The sequence below is a fragment of the Euleptes europaea genome, chromosome 16 (assembly GCF_029931775.1).
Source record: "Euleptes europaea isolate rEulEur1 chromosome 16, rEulEur1.hap1, whole genome shotgun sequence".
Lineage (NCBI taxonomy): Eukaryota > Metazoa > Chordata > Lepidosauria > Squamata > Sphaerodactylidae > Euleptes > Euleptes europaea.
The window spans coordinates 44,551,855-44,559,546 of record NC_079327.1 but is presented as its reverse complement, the minus strand read 5'-3'; positions in this window follow the sequence as shown (position 1 = coordinate 44,559,546).

Sequence of the window (7,692 nt, the reverse complement as noted above, 5' to 3'; positions counted from 1 at the left end):
AGCTTGTTCTGCCCTACAACAGATTGTGATGTATCATTGTGCACACAGAAATACTGAAAATGAATATAACATATTGTAATTCTTACAAAATAATCATTATTTTTTAATATATATATATATATTAAAGCACCTTACCTCAATTATTCTACTTTCCACAGTCACAGTCCCATTCTTCATTGTAGGCTTAAGAGGAAGTATCCTTCTTGTTCTACTGTCTTTTACATATTTAGCAAATATGGAATGTCTATCAAAAATTATTTGCATGTTGTTTATACAACTCATGATCACTTTTACTGGAATAAGGCATCTTTGTATTAGTGAATCCATTTTGAACAAACTTTTACACAGTTTCTTTTTGAATTCTGTGAGTTATTCCACGAAAACTGGCTTGCATCAAATGTTCTCCAGTTTTGTTTCTGAGGTCAAATATAGCAGTGGGAGACGGGAGGATGGTTCTCTACAAAACATTTTAATCCTGAAATGGATAGGGATTCAGATAGGGTTCTGGCAACTGTCGGGAGCTTGGGGGACAGGAACGTGGAGCATCAGCATCATGACATCACTTCCCAGAAAAACCTGGAAGTGGTGTCATGTCACTCTAGGAATTGCTGGGAACACTATGGTAAAACCACAGAGTTTCTGGAGATTCCTAGAGCTACATGATGCTGGTTTAAAAAAAAATTCTCCCACTGCCACTTGAAACAGTGGTGGTTAACAAAGGTTACTGGCAGGAGGCCTCCTGTCATAGCCGGAGGACTGACAACCCTAGCTTTAGAGATAGAGGTAGCAGTAGCAAGTGGACAGAGCTGGAAGGAGAAACAGGGCTGACAATGCAATCTTCAGCAGTCACCCCTTTCTTAGTCCTTTGAAATTGTACCTCTGTTCAAGATGACACTGAGACAGAAGTTTTGTCTTGAGACAGAAGGTCTGCAGTAGTTCCAGGCAATAAAACAGATTCTGAAACTGGAAGCCTGAGCCATCGTCTTCACCGAATCAGTGATATTATATGAAACAGCTTCCGCTGTTTTTCTCTGCCCGCTGTTGTTTTCTGCATTCCCCCCTTCTAAATAATGAAACGTCTTCTAGTCGTATCGGCAACCTCATCCATTCAGGGATCGTACGGCAATCGTGAGGATGTCACGATGCTACATAGTCACCAGATTTGTTAATTGGATGCCATCAATGAGGGTAAACTAAACACATGGAGATCGAAAAGAATGCTTCCTGAGTCAGTCACATGTGCAAGTCACTCAGGGAGCAATGGAAAGATGCCATAATACTGCATAGATCAGGCTGTCTGGTGATGTCACGGGGCAAACAAAACTAGTTCACCAAAAGCTGGGCATTTTTGAAAACATTAAAAAAAATACGAATTCCCATAGTTCTGCGAGGCAGGCTGGAATCCATAGATCTCTCAGAGCTATGGTTGGCCAACTCCAGCTTGGGAAATTCCTGGAGAGTTGAGGATGGTTCCTGCGGAGGGTGGAATTTAGAGAGCTCAGCAGGGATTCGTTGCCATAGAGTCCACCTTGAAAAGGAAAAATACTCTCTGTTGTCTGGAGATCATTTGTAATTCCAAGAGAACTCCAGACCTCACCTGGAGGCTGTTATCCCAACCCGGGACGCACTAAAACGAATGACAAGACAGCCCATGGGAAGCAATGGGAGAGGCTGCCCAGCCCATTGAAGATAATGGGAGCGGGGAATGTCGGTTGACTTGCATTGACTCCATTGAAATACATTACAGCACAAAAAGAGTTGCAAAGAAAATGTGGGATGGGTTTTCCTGGAAGGTTTCTAAACCGTTCTGAGGTGGGGATGACAAACCCCCCAGGGAACTGAAAGCCCCAGGGACCCCCAGAAGTGTTATGAAGGGGGGATGACAGCCCCAGGGGTGCAACGACGGATGCTTGAAGTAGACTCAGTGTTCGCCCCCTTGAATAATAAACTGTAGAGTGGCATGAAAAACTTTGGGAAAGTATGTAGATTTCGCCAAAATGGTTCCATGGTACTTAACTTGCCTATTAGAACCTCTGTTGTCCTTGACATTCATAAGGTGATGTGAGCCACCTCCTGTGTGGTCAAGGAGAAATCTTGACCTTTCCCCAATTGTAGTTCCAGTTTCCATGTTTTCTTCTTTCCTTTTTTTTAAAAAAAAAAACAATTTTATTATTTTCCATAATATCATATTCAAACATTTCAACAGTTGATAAAAATCTTCAACAAAGAGAAAAAAAAGAAAATAATATTGTTGAAAGTATATTTTGTCTTTAAATAAAAATTAAAACTTCCCCTTCACCCCCCTCCATCTTATTATAAATTTATGTACTCTTTTGTATAAAAATTCTAATCCAATAGTATTTTATATAATTAAATATAGTTTTTGTTTACTATCAATTAAATTGTAATTAGGTACGATTTCACAACATAGATTCCATTATTTCAGATTAACCATACTATATTTATAATGGTAAAAAAATGGATTAGATCAATGAATAACCTTTAAGCGTCCCCATTTGAAATTCATTTTCACAGTAAACCCTCCACACCTCCCATTCACCCATAAATTGTACATTGTCTTTTTGGTTTATCAATGCAGTGAGTTTTGCCATTTCCATCAATTCTAACATCTTTTGTATCCAGTCTTTTTTGTCTGGAATTTCCATTGTTTTCCATTTAGCTGCATATATTAATCTTGCAGCAGTGGTGGAATAAATCAAAAATGTTCTTTGAGTTAAAATAGAATCTGGTATCACGCTTAATAACATCGTCTCAGGTGTTTTAGGTACATTGTTTTGTATAATCAACTTTATTTCATTATAAATCATGTCCCAGAAATTTTTCGCTTTTTCACAAGTCCACCACATATGATGAAATGAACCTATTTCAGTATTACATTTCCAGCACTTCGGGGACATTGATTTGTAAGACATTGCCAGTTTTTTAGGTGTTAAGTACCACCTATACATCATCTTGTAGATATTTTCTCTGAATGATTGAGAAAGTATGGGTTTCATACCTCGTGACCAAAGTCTTTCCCATTTTTTTAACAGTATATCATGGCCCAACATGTTTTCTTCTTTCCTGACCTCCCATGTTCCAAATTGTGTCAGATCTTGCTTTAGTTCCTGCACAATATTGCCCATGCTGTTGACTACTGATCCAGATCATCCCCTCCATAGTCTCTCTGGGAAAAATCCCATCCCATACTCTAGGTCAGGGTCCCCTAAACCTTTTGCACCTGCGGGCAGTTTTGTGATTCTGACACACCGTGTTGGGGACACACACAAAATGAGTGCTGCAGGAGGCAGAGCCAACCAGGGAAGGATGGCCACAGTGTCCCTTCAGTCACACAGTGAACATCCTTGTAATGGGGTGGCAGCTGTTGCCAAAGAAATGTGTTTAAAATTGTGCACCACCAATCAGATCCCAAATAGAATACCATCTTCACCAAATCAGGCTAGTGAAATCCTATCTCTCTCGGCCAGACCTAGCCACGGTGATCCACCCAACTGTCACCTCCAGGACAGACAACAGTAAATCACTCTACACAAGGTTTCCCTTACGGCTGCTCTAGGAACTTCAACTGGCGTTGCATGCAGTAGTGTGCGGACCCCTAGGGACCCCTTGGAAGGCACACGTCCAACCTGAGCTTCACCAGCTACATTGGCTCCAGATTGAGCACTGGATCAGGTTTCATTATTAATCGTTAAAGCTGTAAATGGATCTTTGTACCTGCAGGACTGCCTTTTCTGTTACGCACTGCAAAGAGCACTTCCCTCTTCTGGAGAGAATCTACTAGCAATCCCTGGGACTGGGTAAAAGCAGGAATACGAGGGAACGGACATTAAACATATAATGGTTCCGCAAAAAACAGTGGCATGCATTGAAGATACTTCAGAACAATATTTTAGAAATAAAAAAGCATAAAGAGCATGCTTTTATTTACCCTTTCTAGGCCAAAACGCCTCCGGAACACCCCAGAACGCACATCAAACAAGTTATGGTTCCACAAAAAAACAGTGGCATGCCTTACAGACACTCCAGAACAACATTTTAGAAATCCAAATGTGGAGACAGCACACATTTATTAACCCTTCCAGGCCAAGAAGCCTCCGGAACATACATTAAACAAAACACAGGACCACAAAAAATTGTGGGATTTGTTAAAAGCCCTCCAGAACAATATTTGGAAACTAACATGCAGAAATGGTGTGCATTTATTAATCCTTTCTGGCCCTAAATGCCCCCAGAATGTTAATCTTTCCTTTTTAAAATAACAGTTTAATATATCATGATGACATAACAGTGTGTTTCTCTAATTCTCCAGATTCCCAGCTTTCTTTTTTTAAAGTGTCTAGCTACTATTGTTGCAAATGTTTCCCCCTTATATCTCTGCAATGAAAAGGGCTAGAGACTTTCCTGTTAAAATGAAAGCTGGAAATTCAGATATTCTGCAAGATACATCGTTATAACAGAAGACCGATATAACCATGTGCTAATAAAAAGAGTCATGGTCCCAAATAGGGTTGCCAGGTCCCTCTTCGCCATCAGAGGGAGGTTTTTGGGGCGGAGTCCGAGGAGGGCAGGGTTTGGGGAGGGGAGGGACTTCAATGCCATAGAGTCCAGTTGACAGAGCAGCCATTTTCTCCAGGTGAACAGAACTCTATCGGCTGGAGATCAGTTGTAATAGCAGATCTCCTGCTACTACCTGGAGGTTGGCAACCCTAGTCCCAGAGGGGGTGAACTACTGCTTCCGGGGACAGGGGAAGGTAAGTTGGCTGTTGTGTGGGTTGGCCTGGCAAAATCCTACTCACATTACAGCCATCCAGGATTTGCTGAGATCTTTCTCACAAATTTGCAGCCAAGCAGATTTGGGAGGCAATAGAGACAAGCAGGGGAAACCCCAGGAGATGCACAAATGCTTTGTGCAAGTTGGTGTTTGCTTCAGTTTGCCTCGTTTGGGCAAACCTTCCAGTCTCTGAAGGAAGACTTTTCTCTCTCTAATTGCTTCCTTCACCTTACCCATTAGCCATGGTGGTGACCTCTTTGTCAGGAGTCAGCCTGCAGAGACCTCCTCTGACAAAGGGGAAATAGAAGCCAGAACAGATCCTCAGGCAGAAGTCCCACAGGAACAACCACAGGGCCTACATCCTGCCAGAATAGAGGATCAGCCAAAGTCAGGAGATGACTCACCATGCCTGCAGCCTGCCCGCTCAAGGACTCCAGTTGGACCTGACACCTTGCAACCTGCAGTGTCTCCAGAGGCCTCGCCAAGGCCACTGGAGCAGAGAAGAAAACAGGTCCGTCTGGCAATGCAGCAGAGACGGCAGAGTGCTAGGCTGAAGGCTTTACAGAGGAACCTCCCCAGTAGCAGTGATGAGGAAGAGCAGGGCTGAAGCACCACCTGTGAACTCAGCCGAATCAGCATCAGCTGGCTCTGCTACAGCAGTAGGGGAAGGGATTTAAGCCATCAGTTAGGCTTGGCTGTTGTGCAAGCAACTTGTCACCAACCTCCTTGTGTACCAGCCTTGTTTCCCTGCTATCCTTTGGATTCCTGGTATCCTGACTTCTTGGACTGGCTTTGACTAACGCCTTGGACTTCCCTTGCCGGTATTGAGATCTTGGGCTTTGCCTGAACTGTGAATGATGACCTTGGACTGTTCCCCAGACTATGCTTCCAGCTTCCAGCCCTCGCTCCTCGCCTGCACCACGACACTCTTGGACTTATTACTACCTTTCCTGACCTGTAGTATACAAGCTAGCTGAGCCTCTAGTAATGTGGACTTGAGTAACCCCCAACCCTTTTCAAGAGATTTAACCCTCCTAACTGTTCCTTTCAACTTCCTCTTTACCAGTTTTCTCATTTTAGAAAAGTTCCCTCTTTTAAAGTCAAAGGTAATTGTGTGAGATTTCCCAGTCACTTTCCCACTTGCATACAAATTAAATTTGATGCCATTGTGATCACTATTGCCAACTGGCTCAACTACATCCACATCTTGCACTAAGTCATTGGCAGCACCACAGAGTATTAAATCCAGGATCGCCTCCCCTCTGGTTGGGTCTATGACCAACTGTTCGAGGGCACAGTCATTTAGGATGTCTAAAAAATTTTATCTCTTTGGCTTGACTGGAGCATACATTTATCCAATCAATATGAGGGAAGTTGAAGTCTCCCATTATTACTACTTCATTACCTTTACATGCTTCCCTAATTTCATTCTCCATCTCAAGATCACCCTGAGCCATTTGGTCAGGAGGCCGATAGAACGTCCCCAGTACTAAATCTCCTTTGGGGCCTGGAATCGTCACCCATAAGGATTCTGTGGACGAGTCAGCCCTTTTTATGGTCTCTAGCTTATTAGACACTATGCCTTCCTTGATATACATAGCAACACCCCCTCCAATATGCCCTTCCCTGTCATTTCTATACAGTTTGTAACCAGGGATGACTGTATCCGACTGGTTCTCTCCCCTCCACCAGGTTTCTGTAATGCTCACTATATCTATGTTTTCTCTTAAAACCATGCACTCTAATTCCCCCATTTTTGCTTGGAGGCTTCTAGCATTAGCATAGAAACACCTCCACACTGTTTCTCTCTTTCGACTTGCCTGGCATGTGCCTTTGGGCATCTTTAAGTGGCTATCCATCATTTTTTCCCATTCCCTTTCATGTCGAAGTAATTCCTATGTGGGCAATCTGAAGTAATTTTCCCTTTGTCCGTATGCACTGAGTTTGCCTGAACCGGATGCTTCTCAGCTCCTGTCGGCTTTCCCCCCCAGTACGGTGGCACCTGCTTTAATTGATGTTTTAACTGCTGTAAGTTAATCTAAAATTGTATTTAATTACATAATGTTATTGTTAGATATTTTTCTGTGAGCCGCTCAAAACCTGATCTAGTCAGGAATGGGCAGCATACTAATTTTTCATATTAATAAAGAAACGGACAATCAGAACATCTGCTGAAAGGCAGTAGTACTAGCCTAAACTCCCCCATCCTGGACTAAACCAATTAGGGAAACAAACTGGGGGGAAACTGAAACTGAAAGTTAACTGATGCAAAGCTCCCTCTGAGGTGTGGTTGGAAGTTCTTTGGTGATCTATTTCATAGAGTTTCATGGTAAAGACTGGTGCTCCGAGGTCGCTCTACTTCTGTCCTACTAAAATGGCAACTCGGACACTTGTGGATGTGCGTTTTGAATGCCAAGCCATACATTACTGATCAAAGGACTGAGCTTGCAATGGATGAAGTGCTTCTGATTCTGAGAAAAGAAGATCTTGATGAAAGCAGGATAATCACATTTCCACCTGTGCTGCCAAGGGAGGTGAGGTATATGTATATTCTCCCTGCTCCTCTGAACCCCAACACAAGCTTGATTGCCACTTTGATCAGTACAGATGGGTATCAAAAGGCTCAAACTTCCATCGTGGACGTAAACACCCACCATGTGTACTTAAAAGGTATTATTACCTGAAAGACCAAAATGGGTTAAAGAAAGACTCATTGCCTGGTTTTAAGAAGCATGTGCATTGCTTAAGGGAGCAGGAGATTTTAGTCCCCGGTTTGTAATCCATTACCTAGGTGATGAAAACTTGTACCAGCCTTCATGTCATGGAAATCGGAAATCTCCCAACAAGCCTTTCGTGGGTACCATGAAACAGGTGTTTGCAGAAATGGAAAGTGGGCTTGA